Source organism: Equus asinus, chromosome 20, assembly GCF_041296235.1.
Source record: "Equus asinus isolate D_3611 breed Donkey chromosome 20, EquAss-T2T_v2, whole genome shotgun sequence".
Taxonomy (NCBI): Eukaryota; Metazoa; Chordata; class Mammalia; order Perissodactyla; family Equidae; genus Equus; species Equus asinus.
This window is the reverse complement of record NC_091809.1, coordinates 65,621,156-65,643,952: the sequence shown is the minus strand read 5'-3', so window position 1 is coordinate 65,643,952 and position 22,797 is coordinate 65,621,156. Positions and strand designations below refer to the sequence as shown.

Below are 22,797 nucleotides of genomic sequence, written 5' to 3'. Positions count from 1 at the left end.
TCTTAATAAAGCTGTTTAAATGAAAAGATTAAAAGAAGGCACTATGGAGAAGAATAATTTAGAAGAATAAATTGGAAGTAGTTTCCTAATCAAAGTCATCCTTGTATTTTAGCTAGAAAGTTCTCCCCTGGGTGACTTTAACATTTTTACTTTACTGAAAGAAACTATTTTTAACTTGAGTGGATTAATTAGTAACTTTGTTTTAAATAGGAAATAACTCCAAATGGTTAAAGTATGTTGGTCTTCTTATCTAAGTAAGAACTGCTTTAATATGATCACTTTTTCTGATTCTTTGGAAATATTAAATGCACGCTAACAAAAATGCTCCTATTCATGAGTTCCTATTATTACGACAGCATTAATAATAAATAATATTTATTGACCATTTAGGACAGGCCAAACACTGCACTGAGCACTTCACGCAGAGCATCATATTTGATTCTCGCATCCCTCTGAGTTAGGTAAAATTATTAAGCCCATGTGAAACGGAAAGAAAGCAAACCTTAGAACAAATGTACTCAAAGCATACTTAAGTAACATTTTCAAAGTCAAATGCCTGGTTAATTACAGAGCCAGCAGTTTAATCTGTATCTTTATTCATTCCTTTCAGTACTCTGTTCCAAGCCCTGCAATGATTCGAAACTCACTCAAAGTACAGTCATGCACCTCATAACGACATTTCGGTCAATGGCGGAATGTGTATACAATGGTGGTCCCATAAGATTTCTACCATACAGCCTAGGCATGTAGTAGGCTATACCATATAGGTTTGTGTAAGTACACTCTATGATGTTTGCACAATGATGAAACCACCTAAAGATGTATTCTCAGAACATATCCCTGTTGTTAAGGGACACTTGACTGTAAAAGTCAAAGAACTTAGAGTCAAGTACAAGGGCCAACAAGCTACACATGCCCACCATCACCTCACCTCCCATTTCCTCTTGACCACACTCCCTCTAGCTCACTCTGCTCCTACTCACAGGTCTCCTTGCTGTTTTTCATATACGAAATGCAAATTCCTCATGGCCTTTACAGTGGCTATTCCTTCTAGGGCTCCTGTGTATGCTTATGCAGTTTGGGCACTGCAAGGCTCTAAGAGTTGTTGTTCTGAGCCCTGATTCCATCTTCCTGCAAGGCTATTCTCTCAGCTACACACTTGATTTGCTCCTTCACCTCCTGCAGGTCTTAGCTCAAATTTTAAAGTCTCTATGAAGCTCATATCCCAATCTCAGTCCCTTTTTTGCTTAATTTTTCTCCATAGCAACTGTCATTCTAAGTAAAGAGAGATTAAAAATTTAACTTATTAGCATATTTTATTGTTCATAAATATATTGTGCAAAGCCAATTTTAAGTAAAAAACAAGAACACAATTTGTGTGCAAAATCACCAAAATTAAACAATTCATGTATATGTATTTCATTCTTATCGGAATAGTGAAAACACAGCACAAAACTAACTTAGCTGCGTTGTGTTGTTGTTGAGGGAGATTCACCCTTAGCTGACATCTGTTGCCAATCTTCCTCTTTCTGCTTGAGGAAGATTCGCCCTGAGCTAACATCTGTGCCAATCTTCCTCTATTTTGTATGTAGGTCACCTCCACAGCATGGCTGATGAGTGCTGTAGGTCTACACGGGGGATCTGAACCTGTGAACCCAGGCTGCCAAAGCAGAGATGCTGAACTTAGAGATGGCCCCTAACTCAGCTGTTTTTATTTCTCTTCTTGATGCGTGCACATTCTACCAATGCTCTCTACCTTTAGTTTACCAGTGAGTAAGGAGGGACTGAAAAGAAAAGGAACTATGGTGTGCCTTATCTTTCCTGTTTCTTCTATGTCACTGTTTTCAGTTTAAGTAGTTGACTAATAACTGGAAGTAACATGATTAAGAGAGGATATGATAGGGTTCTTTGGTACTTCATGTTTCTTAGAACATCATTGCCTTCTTTCTGCCTTCAAAGCAAGTTCTGGTTCAGATGAAAAGCTTTCTTGTCAGTGCCCCTGCTTAGTCAATCTTAGATGTAACTTGCTTACCCTGTTCTTGCTGCGAATCTTGCTGAACTCCCACGGATTGCAAGCCAACTGGAATTTTATGCTCATGGGGCATTGCCAATTCTGTACACTAATGGGATGGCAAGGAATGATGGCTACACATATTGCATTTATCTCCTCTGCTCATGTGTATAGTCCATCGTCCCATCAAACTTTCACTTACAAAACTGGAGTTCAAAGATGAATTATTAAGAAATTCAAGATGGCAACAGCAGAGCTCCTACCCTGGTCCAAGTTTCCATCATTTTATTCTTAGAAAAACGTGAGAGCCTCTAGCTGATCTGCTTCCACTCTTGCCGGCCTCCAACTTTCATTCTGGTCTTCACAGCTGCTGGATTGGTTGAAAAAAAAATAATAAATTGATCATGCCATTGTTTTTCTCAGAATCCTCTGATATCTTCTCCATCACACTGGCCCTCTTCCAGGCTCTGGAAAAAGTTCATTCCCATATTAGAGCCTTGGAACTTGCTGTTACCTCTGCCTTTAGTTTCACGTGACTCCCTCCTTATCACCATTTAAGAATCAGCTCAAAACTATATCTTCAGCACTAGATAAGTAAATTATGAAACATCCACAAAAGGAAGTATTATACAGAAACTTCAAATGAAAATGTAATATAGATACTGATACAGAATAATATTCACAAGATATTAAGTGCTGGAGGCAGTTTGCAAAACATTATAGATAATGGTATCTTATTTTTGTTTTAAAACAAATATAATCAAAAAGTACACACATACACATCCACACATATGCACATACAAAATCTAAAAGAATATACAGCAAAACATTAATGGTAATTATTTTTGGGGGGTCATGTTTCACGTGGCTTTTTCTCTCATTTTTTTAATATTTTATGTTTTTCCTACAGTGAATATGCATATTTCACGTAATTTTTAAAACCATAAATAAATAAAAATTTAATATGATAAATAACCCCATGAAGTGCCTTTCTTGAACTACTTTCAGTAAACTAACTAATCCCCTTCCCATCACCCCTCTTTCCAAAGGGACTAGTCATATATGGACTGCAATAATAATAATAAATCTTAGTATTATTGAGCATTTTACTCTGTGTCAGACAGCTTGTTAGGTTTAAACACATTATTTAATCTTCAAAATTAACCCATGGGTTAGATACCGTCATCATCATCATCATCATTGCTATTATTATTTTCCTTTTACAGAATAATAAAGGGAGATATTTAAGATAGTCAAGGCTTAGATTGTTTAGACAAGTGGCCTCAAGTGGCACAAGCAGTAACTGCAGAGCTAGAATCAAACCTCTATCTGTCTGTCTCAAAACTCTATACTACATCATCTCTCTCCACTCCAAGAGAGTGTTCTTGATTTCAGTTAGCACATATTTTCTCAATAAATTGATACCAAATAGAGCAGTTATGAAACCCTAACCCATGAAGTTTAGTCCCCAAATTTTGTCATAGTCAATAGAACACAGCCGAGCAAGAAAAGTGATTTCAAAGTTGACTTTTATTAGAATTTCTTGAATATCATAAATGAGATTTATTGTCTGAAGTTATACTTCTTTAACCTGTTTTTGTCTTTGCATGCACTTTTCTCATCCCTCCAAGGCACATACTTTCCTCCTCCAAGAGCTAGGCCAAGTGCCCTTATTTCTTCCCCTCTCCTCTCTTCCTCTTGATTTCCTGTGGAAAAGCTTAAAAGAACTCACCTGGCAACTTGGAGGGTTGAGGAAAGGAAGTGACTAAACAGACAAAGTCACAATCCTTCTGAGTAGGCAGAAGGAGGTAAAAGACTTGCAACACTCATTCTATGAGTTTTTTCCATCCCACAGGTTATAATCACTATCAGGTAAGAGTTTATGACTTTCTTACATTATGAAAAAGCATTATTTTACTTAAAATGCTGAGCACTATGGAATGCCCTCTGAGCACTATATTTGGACGGGAAAGCAGAGATAAATAGAAGCCAGAGGCAGAACTGACTTCACAGAGGAAGCACAATTGGAGTTAGATCTTGGAAGTTAAGTGGCAGGTAGAATGAGCACAGAGTGAACTGAGGGCTTCTGGAAGAAGAGCAAAGGTACCAACATGGGAACGAGGAGACTTAGGAAATTGACCTGAACAGGTGCGAGGTTACCTGCCTAGTGGTGTTTCTACAAAAAAAGACAGGAGATGAGGTTCGTTCTTCTCTCTGACCACAGCTGAGGGGCCTCCTAAGTATTATCTTAGAAAAAAGAATAGACAGGTCTTTCATATTCAGGTTTCTTCTAAAATTGCTCTCATTTTAGGAAACTGAAATTGGCTCCAAGACCATTGGTTTTCACCTAGAAAAATAATAATTGGATACTTATCCAGACGTCTAGTCATAGCTTAACAGCCAAACGAACAGTGGATAGAGAAAATAGCTGAAAAAGCTACCTTGGCGACTAATGAGCTTGGTTAAAATGAATGAGCAGGCCATGGGGCTTTTTTTAAGAATAATTTTTTGACGTAGCTTTTCCCCTTCTTTTTTTCACAGTAATTTCCAAGTCAACACTAACACAGTGAATAAACCACTCTTTGGGATTGTTCAAGAGAGCTACAATTGACAGAAATACTCTTGTCTGCCTGACACCTCCTTTTAAATAGCCCCCTTTCAAAATATTTTTCAATCTTGCTTAACGTTCACAGGTTATCTCTAAGTATTTCTTCCTTGGCTGATATATTTATAATCCTTTTTCCAACAAATCTGAAACTACTTCCACAAACTGCAACCCTATTTTTTCTGAGTACAGTGGACTTGATGTCATTACTTTCTTTCCTCTTCTTTCACTTTCCATTTCTTGGCCCGTAATTCTCCCAACTCTTTTTTATGCTTGAGGCTTTACTATTTTCACTATTTCTTAAAGTCTTTATCTTTTTATTTTTTAGGACTCTATTACCTTTCTTAGCTGATGTAGCTTGCTCACTTGTTTTCCAATAATTTTCCTCATCCTCTTATTCGGAAAAAGTTACTCCAAATTTTCATTTTTATCATTAATAGGTGGTTTCTTCTCCTCTGACCTTGCATGAAGGCCTCTGTTTTTAGCTATAGGCCAGAAATTTGTCCTTCTAGAAGAAATAGCAAAGAACGATCATCACTGAGTTTTGGAGGAAAGAACTATAACAGGCACTCAGATACCAACGGTGCACAGAAAAGACTCATGAATATGGTCTTTCCAGGATGAGCTGACATCAACACCATGAACAGCACTTATCAAACCTTACCAGAGGCCTAATTCAGGATTTAGAGTACTACTTTAATCCAGAAGGAGATAACATTATGAAGGTAGACAGTAGTTGACTCAGGATCCAACAGAATGTAAATAAGTTACATAGGACTGAATAAAACCAGTGAAGAAACCTTGTGTGGTGATCTGTTTTAAAATCTTGTTGGTAGTGCTTTTAATGTTCTGTTTTGCGAAGAACATACAAGATTTACCTTTTTCTTTCCTCTTGTTTTCTTTCTAATACTCAATTTAACAGGCCATACTTGGGCAAATTGAAAGGAAACACTCTTTGAATGTTTTTTATTTCCACTGACCCCTTAGAATTAAGTAAAAATAGCCTCTTGGAAATCTTAATGTAGATTATAAACTAATGAATCATCAAGAGAACCTAAGGGTGATGATGAATCTGGTTACGGGAATCCAAAAGAATGCTTTTATGTTTGGTTAAGCTTACAAAAATGACAAGTGACCTTTGACAAAAAGAGATAAGACCCTACTAAGTTCAGATTTTATAAATTCTAATTATAACTCATATATAAATAAGCAAATTATAATTAACAGATGTTACTACTGACATAATCTATGATGATTCTATAGGAAATAGGTAAGATGTTGATTGCCTTGCTTACAAAATACTTAGGACAGTGAACAGCTATTATTATAACTATCTGAATTAAGACTTTGCACCTGTAATGGCACTGTGATTATTTACACAGGACTTTTAGCAATCAGTGCATGTGCCAGGTATAACCGGACAGACCTGTTGTTTAACCCAAACCATGCTGGTAATGTCCTATTTGGAGAATAAGTTCCATTTAATCATGAAGGGCCCACCATTAAGAAGCAAGAGCTGTACTTTATATGTGGAATCAATATCTACAAAGCCCTTTCAAGGTCTATGGATTGCAGCTGGTGGTAAAGAAAACCACTTCCTGGCAGACCAGGAATGTCATTGGATTGGGGAACCCTGCAGAAGGAGGAATTCATCCACCATTGTAGCTACTGCAGGTAAAACCTGGTGGAGATTAGCTTCTTAGCTTCAGTTTCTTAGTCTCAGAATAGATAAGCTAATAAGAGTAGTAGAAAAAAAATCACTGGAATGATAAGCCTATTGAAATGCAACCCTAGATTTTTTGCATAACCTCCCGACAGAGATTAATTAGGTGAGCTTCTCTCTAGTTTTGCTGACAATACATTAAAAAGGCTTATGATATGATGCTTCTTGCTGCACCTACATAAATGAATCCGGCCAAATAGAACAGAATCTACACAATATAAAGATAGTTTCTAAGACTACATTTAATATCTTCCGCTGAACTGGTATGATAATATAAATTATTGTACCATTAGTGTATGAGTCATGGCTCTATATGTATGCTATATATTAAGTCTGTGTCTAATTTCAATTACCTTTTAAAACTATAGAAGGCAGTTAACTAAGCAACAAGTTCAGTTAATGATCTTAGCACAAAAACATATGAGATCAGCTTTTATGTGTGTGTGAAGACATGTGCACACATGCATTATCTAGGATAATATTTGGTTTATTTGTGATGGCAGAGGCAATGCTCTGGAAAATTTATCCAGAACTTGAAAATAAGGTAAAGAGATGATTGTGTGATCTTTTAATGTCGTGCTAGGGCTCATTTGAGTCACTCAAGAAATATAACTTTGACTAAAAATTGATTAAGGTCCAGATTTTTTTCAATCTAATTTAGTACGGTTCTCCCTCAGCATCTGTAGAGGATTGGTTTCAGGAGCTCCCGAAAATAAGTCTGCAGATGCTCAAGTCCATTATACAAAATGCCATAGTACAATGAATATATTCGTGCCCTTGTATCTGTGGGTTTTGCATCCATGGATTCAACCAACCACGGATGAAAATTGGATTGATTTTGATTTGAATCCAACTGGTTAAATACACAGATGCAAAACCCTCAGTCATAGAGAGTTGAGTGTAACGTTATTTCACCATTCTTATTTTCACTGACTATATAAATCCAGTTTCTCCTACCCTCGTGGAGCTAGCTTTGTCATTCTGATGGTCCCTACATTAATCAGTTAAATGAAACTTTGACACATGCCAAATATGTTTCTTTCTTTTTTTATTGGGTAAGAGCACTCAATATGAAATCTACCCTTTTAACACAATTCTATGTGTACGATACAGTATTGTAAACTATAGATACAGTGTTTTACAATAGATCTCTAGAATTTATTCATCTTGAATAAGTGAAACTTTATACCAGTTGAATAGTCACTCCACATTTGCCCCTCTCCTCAGTCCCTGGCAACATCACTCTACTCTCTGCTTGCATGAGTTTGACTATTTTAGATATGTAAGTGCAATCATACAGTACTTGTACAGCTGTGACTGGCATATTTCACTTAGCGTTACTTTCTCCAGGTTCATCCGTATTGTCACATGCAGCAGGATTTTCTTCTTGTTTAAGGCTAAACAATATTCCATTGCATGTATAGACCACATTTTCTTTATCCATTCATCCATAGATAGACATTTAGGTTGTTTTCATATTGGCTGTTGTGAATAATGCTGTAATGAACGTGGGAGTGCAAATATCTCTTCAAGATCCTGATTTCAGTTCTTTTGGATAAATCCCGACATGGGTTTGCTGGATTGTATGGTAGTTATATTTTTAATTTCTTGATGAACCTACATACTATTTTCCTTAGTGGCTGCACCATTTTACATTTCCACCAACAGTGGACAAGTGTACCAATTTCTCTACATCCTCACTAACCCCTACGTTTTTTGTCTAGGAGTTTTACAGTTTCAGGTCTTACATTTAGGTCTTTAATCCATTTTGAGTTGATTTTTGTGTATGGCGTAAGATGAGGGTCCAATTTAATTCTTTTGTCTAAAGATACACAGTTTTCCCAACATGATTTGTTGAAGAGACTGTCCTTTTCTCTATTGTATATTCTTAGCACAGTTGTTGAAGATCAGTTGACCATATATATGCATGCGTTTATTTTGGGGCTTTCTACTGTGTTCCATTCATTTATGTGTCTGTCTTTATGTCAGTCCCATATTGTTTTAATTATTGTTGCTATGTAATATATTTTGAAATCAGGAAGTGTGATGCCTCTAGCTTTGTTCTTTCTAAGATTGTTTTGGCTATTCAGGGTCCTTTGTGGTTCCATATGAATTTTAGGATTGTTTTTACCATTTCTGTAAAACATGTCATTGGGACTTTGCTAGGGATTGCATTGAATCTGTAGATTGCTTTGAGTAGCTTGGACATTTTAACAATATTAAGTCTTAAAACCATAAATGCAGGGGGCTGGCCCCGTGGCCGAGTGGTTGAGTTCGCGCACTCCGCTGCAGGCGGCCCAGTGTTTCGTCAGTTCGAATCCTGGGCGCGGACATGGCACTGCTCATCAAACCACGCTGAGGCAGCGTCCCACATGCCACAACTAGAAGGACCCACAACAAAGAATATGCAACTATGTACCTGGGGGCTTTGGGGAGAAAAAGGAAAAAAATAAAATCTTAAAAAAAAAAAAAAAAACCATAAATGCAGGATGTCGTTCCATTAATTTATGTATTCTTTAATTTGATTCATTAATGTTTTGTAGTTCTCAGTGTACAAGTCTTTCATCTCTGTGGTTAAGTTTTTCCCTAACTATATTTTATGCTACTATAAATGAGATTGTTCTATTAATTTCCTTTTGGGATATTTTATTGTTAGTGTATAGAAATACAACTGATTTTTTAATGTTGATTTTGTATCCTACAATTTTACTGAATATTTTTATTAATTCTAACAGCATTTTTACACAGTCTTTAGGGTTTTCTATATATGAGATCTTGTCATCTGAAAACAGAGATAATTTCCTTCTTCCTTTCTTATATGTATGTCTTTTATTTCTTTTTCCTGCCTGATTACTCTGCCTAGCCCTTCCATACTATGTTGAATAGAAGTGGCAAGACTGGGCATCCTTGCCTTTCTCCTGATCTTAGAGGAAAAGCTGTTCTTCACCATTGAGTTAGATGTTGGCTGTGGGCTTCTCATATATAGCCTTTATCACCTGGAGGTAATTTCTTTCTATTCCTAGTTTGTTGCAACTTTTTATCATGAAAGTGTGAATTTTGCCAAAAGCGTCTACTGAGATGACCATATGAATTCTATCCTTTGCTCTGTTAATGTGGTGTATCTCATTAATTGATTTTCATATGTTGAACCACCCTTAAATCCCAGGGATAAATTCCTCTTGGTCATGGTGTATGATCCTTTTAATGTGCTGTTGAAATTCAGTTTACTAATGTTTTTTTGAAGAGTTTTACATCTATGTCCATCAGGGATATTGGCCTGTAGTTTTCTTTTCTCGTTGTATCTTTGTCTGGCTTTGGTATTGGGGTAATGCTGGCCTCATAGAATGAGTTTGGAAGCGTTCTCTCCTTTTCAACTTTTTGGAAGAGTTTGAGAAGGATTGGTATTAACTTTTCTTTAAATTTTTGGTAGAATTCACCATTGAAGCCATCTGGTCCTAAGCTTTTCTTCGTCTGGAGGGCTTTGAATACTGATTTGCTCTCCTTACTAATTATAAATCTGTTCAGATTTTCTATTTCTTCATTATTCAGTCTTGGTAAGTTGTTTTTCTAGGCTTTTATCCATTTCATGTAGGTTATCCAAAGTGTTGGTGTATAATGGTTCATAGCAGTCTCTTATGATCCTTTTTATTTCTGTGTCACCAGTTGTAATGTTTCCTTGTTGTTTCTCATTCGTTTATTTGAGTCTTCTCCCTTTTTTCTTAGTTAGTAAAGCTAAAATTTTATCAGTTTTCTTCTTTTTTAAAAAACTCCTAGTTTTATTGATTTTTTTCTGTTCTATTTATTTCTGCTTGAATCGTTATAATTCCCTCCCTTCTGCTAACTTTGGGCTTAGTTCATTCTTCTTTCTGTAGTTCCTTTAGGTGTAAAGTTAGCTTATTTATGTAAAATCTTTCTTTGCTTTTAGTGTAGATTTTTATCAGTGTAACCTTCCCTCTTAATACTTCTTTTGCTGCATCCTGCAAGTTTTGGCATGTTGTATTTTTGTTTCTTTTGTCTTGAGATATTTTCTAATTTTCCTTTGATTTATTCTTTGATCCATTGGTTGTTCAGGAATGTGTTGTTTAATTTCTACATATTTGTGAATTTTCCAGTTTTCGTTCTGCCTTTGATTTTTAGTTTTATTTCATTTTGGTCAGAAACAATATTTGGTATAATTTCAATCTTCTTAAATTTTTTAAGACTTGCTTTGTGGCCTAACATGCAACCTATCCTGGAGAATGCTCCATGTGCACTTGAAGAATACATTCTGCTGTTGTTGGGTGGAAAGTTCTGTATATGTCTCTTAGGTTTATTTCGTCTATGGTGTTGTTCAGGTCCACTGTTACCTTATTGATTTTCTGTCTGGATGTTCCATCCATTATTGAAAGTAGGATCTTTAAGCCTCCTACTGTTACTGTTTTACTTTCTATTTCTTCCTTCAGTTCTTTTAATGTTTACTTTATATATTTAGGTGCTCTGATTTTGGATGCTCTTGTATTTATTATTGTTATATCTTCCTGGTGAATTGACCCTTATATCATTGTATAATTCCTTCTTTGCTTTTGTGATAATTTTTGTCTTAAAGCCTATTTTGTCTGATAAAAGTATAACCACTCCTCCTCTCTTTTGGTTACCATTTGCATGGTGTATCTTTTTCCATCCTTTTACTTTCAGCCTATGTAGGATACTTAAATCTCAAGTGAGTCTCCTATAAATAGTATATAGTTGGATCTTAGAGTTTTTTTAATGAATTCAGCCACTTCATGCCTTTTGATTGGGGAGTTTAACCCATTTACATTTAAAGTAATTATTGGTATGGAAGGACTTACTATTACTATTTTGTTAATGTTTATTTTCTAACTCTCTTGTAGCTCTTTCGTTCCTCTTTTCCTCTCTTGCTGTCTTTCTTTGTATTTTGTTGATTTTTTTTGTAGTGATATACTTTGATTTCTTTCTCTTTTTATTTTGTGTAACTTCTATACTGGGAGATACCAACACAAAGAGTCAAGGAAAATGAAGAAACAGAGAAATGTGCATCAAACAGAGGAACAAGATAAAGCTCTAGAAACTGATCCTAATGACATGGAGATATGTAAACTACATAACACAGAATTCAAAATAACTTTTGTAAATATGCTTAATAAATTAAGGAGAAAAAAAGCATTAACAAAGTGAGAATTTCAACAAAGAAGTAGAAAATATAAAAAAGAACCAAATAGAAATCTTGGCACTAAAGAATACAATAGCTGAACTGAAAAATTCAATAGAGGAGTTTAACAGAAGACTAGATCAAGCAGACAAAAGAACCAGTGAATTTGAAGTTAAGTGATTTGAAATTATCAAATCAGTGGAATAGAAAGGAAAAAAGAACGAAACAGAGCAAAGAAAACTTAAGGGACTTATAGGATATCATCAAGTAGACTAATAGATGTATTAAGGGAATCCTAGAAGGAGAAGAGAAAGAAAATGGGCCAGAAACCTTATTCAAAGAAATAATGGCCAAAAACTTTTCTGGGGAAGGAAATGGATAACCAGATCCAGGAAGCCCAGTGGATTGCAAAAACGATAAGCCCGAAGAAATCCACATTGAGACACCTTGTAATCAAATTGTCAAAAGTCAAAGACAAAGACAGAATTTTGAAAGCAGCAAGAGAAAAGCAACTTGTGATGGAGAGGAGAGCCCCAAAAAACTACTGGCAGATTTCTCAGCAGAAACCTTGCAGGCCAGAAGGGAGTGGTATAATAAAATCAAATGGTGAAAGGCAAAAAACTACCACTATGAATACTATACTCAGAAAAACTCTCCTTCAAAAATGAAGAAGAGATAAAGACTTTCCCAGACAAAGAAAAGCTGAGGGAGTCCATCACCAGTACACTTGCCTTATAAAAAGTGCTGAAAGGAGTTCTTCAAGTTGACAGAAGAGGACACTAAACAGAAACATGAGGCCTGTGAAAATATAAAACTCACTGGGAAAGGTAAATATACATACAAATATAGAGTACTATAACGCTGTAACATAGAATATTGTAATACTGTAATTGTGGTGTGTAAATCATTTTTAATTCTAGTATAAAAGTTAAAAGATAAAATTATTTAAAACAACTATAAGAATATGTTAATGGATGCACAGTATGAAAAGATGTCAATTATGACATTAATGACATAAAAGGGGGAGAAGTAAAAGTGTAGAGTTGCTGTATACAATTGAAGTTAAGTGGTTATCAGCTTAAAATAGACTGTTATAACTATGAAATGTTTTATGTAAGCCCCAGGGTAACCACAAAGAAAATCTCTCTTTATAAGAGAAGTTTGTATTTAATAATTTGAAAATTATGGCTTACTGCTTTTGAATTCATATGCCATTTACTGTCTGTACTTATAACCTGGTATTTAGAACATAGCACATTTCATTATTAGTTCTTATTCATTTGTTGCTGATAGCCCACCTGCCCATTTACACCCTAAGCTTCTTAAGAGCAAGACCATGTCTTACATGTCTCTATAAACCTCATCTTCATGTGAACTATCTTTTTTTGTAGCCATTCGCTTTAATTCTACCCCATAGGTCAAGAGAAACAAAGTTTTGCTCAAAGCAAAGCTTAAGAGAATGAAATTAATTACAGAAATACACGTGTCTTGGTGCTGGAAAACTGCTGATGTCTCACTTCAAAGCCTTTTCATCTATTTTTTCAACAGTTTGAAATACTCTTTCACATCTCTCTCTTCTCATCAGAATTACTCTTACTTGTCCATTAGGTTAGGCCTAATAAAATTCTAAGTTACCAGTTTCTCTAGAGAGTTTTTCTTTAACTGCCCAGATTAACTCAGCACTCCCACAGGACCCCATATGATAGGTCCCATAGGACCCCTCTATCAGAGTACTTAGGACATCTTTTTAGTCTGTCCAGTTGTTGGTTCCATGAAGTCAGAACTGTGTCTGTCTTGCTATTGAATCCCCAGTTCTCAGCGTTGTGCAATAGACACTCAACTAATGAAATGGTATCTCTTGTGTTCCTATTTCTCTCAGCAACATACACTATTTTTCTCTTGCTACCAACTGACTTACACTTTTCTTCCTTTCTCTATAGTTTTTACTGAACTTATGGTATCTCCTGCTTTATAACATCTCCTTTGCAGGTATCCTGATTCTTCTTCTTTTTTTACAACCCTCACAGTCTCCATTGGCTCTGATTCTTCCCCATGACTATTCTCTACCTATACTCTTAGTTTTGGGTTCCGATTCTAATAATCTTCCAGGGCAAATTCCAGGTAGAGAGAATATATTTTGTCCATCTCCTCTTTTTATACCAGGCCATATTACGGATTTTTTGACATATTCACTTCTAGGTTACGGCAGGGGGCAGGGTTTCATAGCATTAAATATGACTGTCTAACTCCCTTCTTTAGCAGGAGGCATATTCTCATAGAAAGTGTTAGGGGAGTGGTAGCCATCATGATTGAAATATGTTGTACAATTGATTGTGAAAGATGACTGCATTATATTTTTTGCTATTTGGTTTCCAAAAATGCATAATCTGAGATACACAAAACTTATATATTTTATGCTCACAATTTACCCCTGAAGGTGGCAAAACAAGTACTGCCTTCCTTCCAGAACCTGAGGAAACCTGCAGAGAATTTAATTGACTAGCTGAAGATCACACAGTTAGTCAGAAACCCATTTATTATGACAGGGGTCTCAATCCTGGGGCCTCGCCAGCTGAGGCCTCCTCCATGTCCTCAGTCAAGTTCTCATTCACTTTTCAATACCCAGAACACCTATTCAAGTAAGCTGCAGAAGAGTTCCATTGCCATACCTTTTATGGAGAGGATAAGGAAGAAATTGGAAGAATGGAGATTCCTGATTAAGACTCTTAGAAGTTTGGCTTGAAATTTCTGTGGTTAGCCTCAAGTAGTACAATTCCATTCTTCCCACTCCCTCCTCTCTCAATAATAAATAACCAAGGTTATTAAGATTGAACAGAAATTTCTTTGCATTTATTTTTCTTTTGACCATGAAAATTCTCATTGGGGTGTTGCCATGGAGACAATGATGTCATGAGTAACACAATGTACTGCACTGAAACCCCAGAGAATCAAAGATAGGGTTTGATGGAAGCATTTTATGGACAAGCTTATTGCACTTAACAAGAAAATGGAAATTTGGCTTGAGAGAGAAAAACATTTCTGAACACTGCACATGCTGGGGGTCAGTTGATGTGGTCACTAAATCTGACAGAGGAAAGTGCCTTTACAGTTTAGACACACTTAGAGGCCAGAGAGGAGTGAACAGAGTGTATGACCAAGCTGGTTGCAACTTGGACAGACTGTTCCCAAGCTGAGAATGGTTTAATTTTTGGTAGCATAGCAAGATATCTCTATTGGATTTTTCAGTCATTGTGAAAATTCACTGTGGGATTAAACAGAAATAAGAAACTCTTAGACTTAATAAATCAAAATGGGTGGTGCTTAGCAGAGCTTTGTATGCACTCAGGACCACATGAACTATGGTCTTCTTCAATGTCAAGTGTTGGACACTGTTCCATCAGCTTTTCAACTTTAATTCCCTTCCTTCACACTCAATCTTCTCCATTTGAGTTATTTTCTGGCTCACCATCAGAGGTCTTTCTTTTTTTTCTCTCCAGTCATACATACCACAACTTTCCACAGAAGGAAAAAACCCCACAATCCTAAAGGAAAAAGAATGGAGAAACAAAAGGTACCTGAGGTCAGACCACTGGGAGTGATAGAATTGAAAAGCTGCAGTCTCGATTACTGAAATAGGTGGTACAAATGATAGATGTATATGGTGAGCAGATAGGTACACGTGAAGGAATCAGCATGTTCCTGATCTGTCCTGAGATTCTCTCAGATATATGGAGTGCTGCTAACTTTCAATTTAAGTTTCAACATATTTTGAGTTCCCGAAATTCTAAATTGCAGAGATTTTAAAGTATATGGGATTATATCAAAGCAGATATGCTGTAATAACAAACTACCTTTGTAGGACATGTAGAACATGAAGCCATGTTCATTTCTTAGCCTTTTTTAAAGTGAAATTCACATAATATAAAATTTATCATTTTTAAATGAACAATTCATTTTGTACAATGTTGTGCAAAACACTACCTCTATTTAGTTTCAAAACATTTTTATCACCCCAAAATAAAGCCTTGTACCCATTAAGCTGTTACTCCCCAAACCTGCCTCTCTCTAGCCCCTGGCAAACACCAATCTGCTTTCTGTTTCTGTGTATTTACCTTTTCTGGATATTTCACATAAATGGAAACACATAGTATGTAACCTTTGTGTCTGCTTCTTTTCCTTAGCATAATGCTTTTGAGGTTCATCTTCATTGTAGCTTGTATCAATACTTCATTCACTTTGTGGCTGAATAATATTTCATTGTATGTGTAAACCACAATTTGTTTATCCACTCATCCATTGATGGATGTTTGGGTTGTTTCCATCTTTTGGCTATTGTGAATAGTGCTGCTATGAACATTCACGTACAAGTATTTGTTTGAGTACCTTTTTTCACTTCTATTGAGTATATACCTAGGAGTGGAATTGCTGGGTCATATGATAATTCTATGTTTAACTTTTTGAGAAATTGCCAAACTGTTTTTCAGGTTGATTGAACCATTTTACATTCCCATCAGCAATATATGAGGATTTCAATTTCTCCACATAGTCACCAACACTTGCTATTTTCTATTTTTTTATAGCCATCCAAATGGGTGTGGTGTGCTGTCATTGTAGGTTTGATTTGCATATCTCTATTGAATAATAATGTTGAGCATCTTTTCATGCATTTGTTAGCCATTTATATGTCTTCTTTGGAGAAAAATCTATTCATAATATTCTTTGCTCATTTTTAAATTGTGTTGTTTGTCTTTCTGTCATTGAGTTGTAAGAGATATATCTTGGATCCTAGGCCCTTATCAGACGCGTTATTTGAAAATATTTTCTCTCGTTCTGTTGGTTGTCTTTTCACTTTCTTGATAATGTCCTTTAATATGCAAAAGTGTTTTATCTTGATGAAGTCTAATTTATATATTTTTTTATTTGAATGCTTTTAGTGTCATTTCTAAGAATCCATTGCCAAATTCGTGGTCATGAAGATTTACTCTTATATTTTCAGTTAAGAGTTTTATAGTCCTCTGTTTTTTTATCAATCTTCTATCTAGATGGTCAATCCATTGTTAAAAATTAGATATTAAAGTCTACAACTATTATTGTACAACTGTCTATTTCTCCCTTTATTTCTATTGATGCCTTTTCCATATATTTTGGGACTCTGCTGTTTGGTGCATAAATGTTTATAATTGTTATATTTTCCTGATCAATTGACTTTTTTATCAATATATAATGGCCTTTTTTTTCTCTATAGCAATTTTTGAAGTCTATTTTGCCTAATTAGTATAGCCACCCAGCTCTCTGTAGTTACAATTTGCATGGGGTGTCTTTTTCCACCTTTTCACTCTCAACCTATTTGTATCTTTGGATCTGAACTGAGTCTCTTGTAGATAGCATATAGTTGGATCATTTTTAAAATTCATTCTGTCAGTCTCTGCCTTTTAATTGGTGAGCTAAGTTGTTTTTTAATTGAATCCCAAAACTCATTTCAAGCACCCTATACTTTTATCCATTCATCCACTCACTTACTATCAACAAACACTTATTAAGGTCTTATTAAGCTCCAGGCTCCATCTTAGATGCTGTGGAAAACATAAAGTTGAACAAAATTTAGACCTTAACTTGGAAGAGTTCACAATCTGAAAAGTGAGAAAGATACATAAGTAAATAATTATAATGAAATGAATTACACATAATAATGGAGATGAGTACAAAATGTTTTAGAGGGAGCAACTAGATGGGGGGCGGGGATCTAGGAAAACTACACAGAGAAAGTTATATACAAGCATAAAATTAGGAGCTTTTCAAGGTAAGAAGCAGAGAGGTACATTCCAGGCTGAAGGAAGATTATGTGTAAAAGCACAGTGGTATGAAAACGCGCAGTTTTGGGGGCATAAGGAAGTAATCTGATGTAACTTGAAAGGGTGTGTAACTAGGAATGGAAGGTGGAAATCTAGACTGGATTCAGATAGTGACAGACCTTCTATGCCTTGTTGTGGTCTTTTACCTTGTGGTCTTTACAATTTTACCTTGTATGAATTAGAGTCAAGGACATGGCATATATTTATGTTTATAATGATCACTGGTGGCAGTTGGGTGATGGGTCATATGGGAAGACAAGAAACTTTGAGACATTAGCTGAAATTCCAACAGAACAGGAAAATTTCCATGCAATATCCACTTAACCTCTTAATAGGCATAGGACCCAAACCTGACCAATCAGAATCCTTTGCCAGAATTTTTCAAATTATTGCAGGGAGCGAGAAGCCTCTGTTTCCTTCTAGAAAGAAGCTTTGGGGATCATTTTTCTCTGGTTAAAATACTCAATGAATGTGAGCCTGAAACTGAGCAATTAGGCGTCTGAAAGAACACAGCCAAGAAAAAGAGATAAAGACAAAAGGGAAAAAGCAGGGAAGTTTTGGAAGCATTTCAGTTTTAGTCTGAGATATCCCCAAAATTACGTTTGACCCCTGTCCTTCACACAGTTTGGTTTGGTAAGCTGTTATATTCCCACCTTCTGCTGAAGACTGTTCAAATTGGGTTATTGTCACTTACGACTAAAGGTATTTATTAACCCAGAGATTCTTGTATTGTAAATGTGAAAAGAAAGAGGAGAATGGGTTTGCAAGCTCTTACAGTGGTAAATAACCAGATCAGATTCTGAAGTCAGCCTTTTTATACCCACTCCTGTAACAAAGACAGACTACAAAAAGGTAGCTCTTCTGTGGCTAAAAAATTATGTGAGCAAAAGATGGGCTAGATTTATTTAATTCAGTGCTGATGTTTATAATTCTTTTGAATTTCTCTAATTATTATGATCAAGGAGGATTTCTTTCAGAGAAATGTTACAATGATGAAGATGTATCTTATTGAAGTTCTACTCCTATCTCACTGTTAAAAAAAATCTCTATTAAACATCCAGAGTAAAAGGTTTCCTTGTCATCTCCAGAAGTGCATGCTCTTCTCTTCTCATATCTCTATAGCTTCATTCTTTAATAACTAGGTAACTGGTCTCAAACTGCAGGGAATAGGGAACGATCAGCAAAATAATTCTTGGGCACTCTCGTGAGAAGAAAAGAAGGGAAGAAACAAAACTACTCCCTTTGCATTTTTGTACAAGTCTTTCAGCTGTGCTCGAATCCCTGCACCTGGGCATCTTTCCTATAGGATGAGGTCACCTAAACTCAGTTTCAATTTCTACACCATTGAATACTGGTGCTGGTTCTAATTGAACAATTCTTTCACTGGACAGTAAGGTAATGGAAGCCGGAGAATCAAAAGTTACTTGCCCAAAATTATATAATGATTACAAGCAAGACAAGACTAGAATCTAGGCCTCCAAATTCCTCTATCTGTGTTTTATTTTATGGCACATCTCTGCCTCCACCCTGCATCAGTAAGAAGTAGAAGGGCAGAGAAAACTCTTCACTGGGAGTGTTGGTAAAAAGTGAGGAATATGCTAAACTGGAAATATCTTTCATGTCATTATTCTTCAAGAGTTACTGGCAGGGGTCAAGAGGTGACAGTGGGGATTAAACAGAATATTTTGCAGTTTCATGAGTTTTCCACTGGAATGCCTTGATGAACACCAGCTGTTTCATCATCTGGGCATGTTGAGATCTTTTTTTTCTGCTCAATGTTTATTGCATGCCTGCAACATACAAGGGGATCTTGTATTCTGCTGCCTCATTGCTTTCACTGGAGTTAAATACTTTCTAATTATAAATATGGTGCATGTAGGGGGCCAGCCCAGTGATGTAGTGGTTAAGTTCACGTGCTCCACTTCGGCAGCCCAGAGTTCGTGGGTTCAGATCCTGGGTGTGGACCTAGGCACCACTCATCAAGCCAGGCTGTGGCGGCATCCCACATACAAAAATAGAGGAAGATTGGCACAGACGTTAGCTCAGTGACGATCTTCCTCAAGCAAAAAGAAGACTGGCAACGGATGTTAGCTCAGGGCCAATCTTCCTCACCAAATAAATAAATACAGTGCATGTGGGTGATAGTCTCTGTCAGCAGAAACCTATAACTACAAACCACAAGCCAGGCCATAGGTAAGCATTCAGAAACATGGTCCCCCTCCTCTTTTCTGCACTGCAGAAGGCAGGACTGATGCCCTGCCAAGGTGGCATGGCCTATACAGTTGCTACCTGAGAGGCACTTGTCTCTTCAGCATCCCCTCTGAGTAAGGTGTAGGAAGAGCACAGCCTTAGGAGTCAGATAAGTGTTTGAGTCTCAGCTGTGTTAGTGATGGGCATTTAACAAGCAGTCACTCAGACTCCATGAGCATCACTTTTCCCACCTGTAGAAGGAGAATGACAACATGTATCATACAAGACTTTTTGAAAATGAGATACCATAAGCAAAATATTTATCATATACTATACCTAGAACACTATGTATGTTCAATTAGTGGTAATTTCACTTTCACTTCCTTTTGTTTCAGCGCCTTGCCTTCCTGACCAGCCTGAGTGGAAAGCACATCTGAGCTCTAAGAATGTGATATGAAGGACTCACAAGGCATGGCCTGCGAAGGGGACTCTCCCACTCTAGAGGCCTGCGTTGTTTGAGCCACAGGAGAGCAGTCCTCTCCCCAGCCTGGCCTGAGGCCTGAGACAGCTACTTCCTGTTCCTATTTGAGTGACTCGAACCTACTGATAGACCTTATATGGAGACCAAAAGGGGGTTTTCTATGGTCAAATAAGTTCGGGAAATACTGAGTTAACAAAATGAAACAAGTTTCTTTACTACAAGATTTCTTAGAAACTTGAAGATATCAGTGTGCACAGTGAAGTAAGATGCAACATTTTGCATTTTCTCAATTTTTCTCATTTTCTTTTCCCATTTTCCCAAAATTCTCTGACAAAGGAATATCCCTCCACCCCAACATCATCTCATAGGATGAGCAAAGCAGCTTGAGAAGCCTTGGTGTACTGAGAAAAGTCCTAGACTAGACATCAGCAGTTCTAAGTTCTAGCCCACACTCTGCCACTGACTCTTTTCTATGCTGTTGGCAAGTTGCCGTAAATTATTTTAGCCCCAAGTCCTAATGTATAAATAAGGTGATTGCATCATTTAAGGTCTCTAAGATTCCTTCCAGCGCAAATACTTCCCAGCTCTAACATCCTACGATTCTATACAAGAAAGCCAATAGGAATATATGGTATTTCCGGAGAAGTAACAAAGCACATTTTGGTAAAACGAAACAGTCACTATTTGTATAGCCCTGCCGGAATGCTTTCATAGGGCCACCAATGGCTTAGAGAGAGCAGCTCAAGGAATGAGGATGGCGGCGGAAGCTAGAATGCAGTGCATGGAAGGATGAAACCGAAGTGAGGAGTAGAGACAGCATGACAGACAGCTTTATCAAGGAACTTGATCTTTAGTGGTAAAAAAGTAATACAGAGGTGGCTAAAGAGAAAGCTGAGGCAGACAATGAAAGGTTTTACAAGGTTAGATATTTAGGATCGTACTGATAGATTGTTAGCAAAGAGGGAGACACTGATGATCCAGGCTAGAGAAGGGGCATCTTTCTGACCAAGCTCATCTACATCAGAAAGCCTTCTTTGAGCAACCCTGCCACACACCTCAAACTAGGTGAGAGGACACTGTACACACCCTTGTCATAGCATCTATCATACTGAATTGTAGTTCTCTATTTACGGATCTCCTCATCTCATACACTGTAAGCCACTTGAATGAGCCTACTATTGTTGCTATTACAAATGACCATAAACTTAGTGGCTTAAAACATTTATTATTAATTTAATAATTACATCTATATTATATTAATAATTTATTATTAAAATTTTAAGTACTAATAATTTATTATTAGAAGTTACTTTACTGTTCTGGACATCAGAAATCCAAAACAGGTCTTATGGGCTAAACTCAAGATGTTGACAAAATTGTGTTCCTTCTGGAGGCTTTAGGGGGCAAGGCATTTCCCCGCCTTTTCCAGCTTCTGGAAGCTGCCCACATTCCTTGACTTATGGCTCCTTTCTCAAGTCACTCGGACCTCTGCTTCCATCATCACATCTGCTTCTCTCTGACTCTGATCACTGCCTCCCTCTTTCACTTATAAGGACCCTTCTGATTACATTAGAGCAACTCTAATCAAGATAACGTTCCTTTCTCAAGATCCTTAGCTTAACCACATCTGCAGAATCTCTTTTGCCATGTAAGGTAACATTTGCAGATTGGGAAGATTAGGATGTGGAATCTTGGGGGGCCCTCATTCTGTCTGCCATACCCTTCAAGGGCAGGTCCATGGCTTAGTAATCTCTGTATCCCAAATGCCTAGATCATAGTAGAGGCTCAATAAGTGTCAACCCTCCTTTCTCTCTACACTTCATACAGCACTTTCACATATTTTCTCTTCATTCAGTTTGCACAATTACTTCATTGAGGAAGAAATATTGTTATTTAGGGGAAAATGAACTAGATGAGAAACAAGAAATCTAAGTTCTTAGTCCCAGATTTCCCCATTTCTACAAGGGCAAATGGAGGCTCAGAGAGTTAAATCACTATGTCACACTCAAGTGGAAAAGCTAGGATTTGAAGCCCATTCTCTTTTCATCTTAATATACTAATTCATCAGCCCAGGAAAAGGGTGTTTTCCTATACTATGAAGATGCTATACCACAAGATCCTGATCAGCATCTTACACCCGTCAATAGGGTTGGATGGAGTAGATATTTGTAACAGTCTCGACTTCTCCAGAGATTACGTATATGGATCTACTTAATCAGGAATCCTAAAGAAGTTATGCTTTGTTCTTACCGAGTAATTTTCCTTTTACCTCATTTCATTTCCAACTGTGTATTTCCTAAGGAAAGAATAATCCGTGAACTTTTGCACCTTACAGTGCCAAACATAGGCCACACTTCCCTGTATTGTTCTGTTTGTGTGATTCCTGACATTGGCACAAGCCTCCGTCCAGATGAGGCTGTTTCATGTCCTCTCTGGAAATTTCCTCTGGTGCTCAGACTGCCTGTGATTGGCTATGTTGGTTCACAGATAGGAATTCTGGCTGAGGTCACCATTGCACTTTCCGGCTCTTTAAAGCTTTGAAGGCATATCTGCATATTTTCCCAGAGAAAGCTCTCACTTCTGCTCCTTCCTTCTTGTGAATCCTTTGAAGTCAAACCCTTCCGAGGAATCCACCCAACGCCACTCTAAACCAACAAGTAGATGAAATTTAAACCAGGTACCTGAGACTGCTTATTTTTCTATCAATGTACATTAGTCTAGTCCTCAAATCATTTCCAAACTTACCTTTATCCTACTTTTGACAGTATATCCTACTATTAACTATT

At 36.8% G+C, this 22,797-nt stretch overlaps 1 long non-coding RNA gene across 1 annotated transcript in view; it reads right to left on the bottom strand.

The window, feature by feature from the left end:
* Window positions 1-290: 290 nt before the first annotated feature.
* Window positions 291-22,797, bottom strand: part of LOC139041225 (uncharacterized) — a 37,530-nt gene continuing 15,023 nt past the window's right edge. Inside the window, exon 3 of the long non-coding RNA XR_011496052.1 lies at window positions 291-2,378. This is a non-coding gene — a long non-coding RNA (uncharacterized lncRNA). The remainder of the gene's footprint in view (window positions 2,379-22,797) is intronic.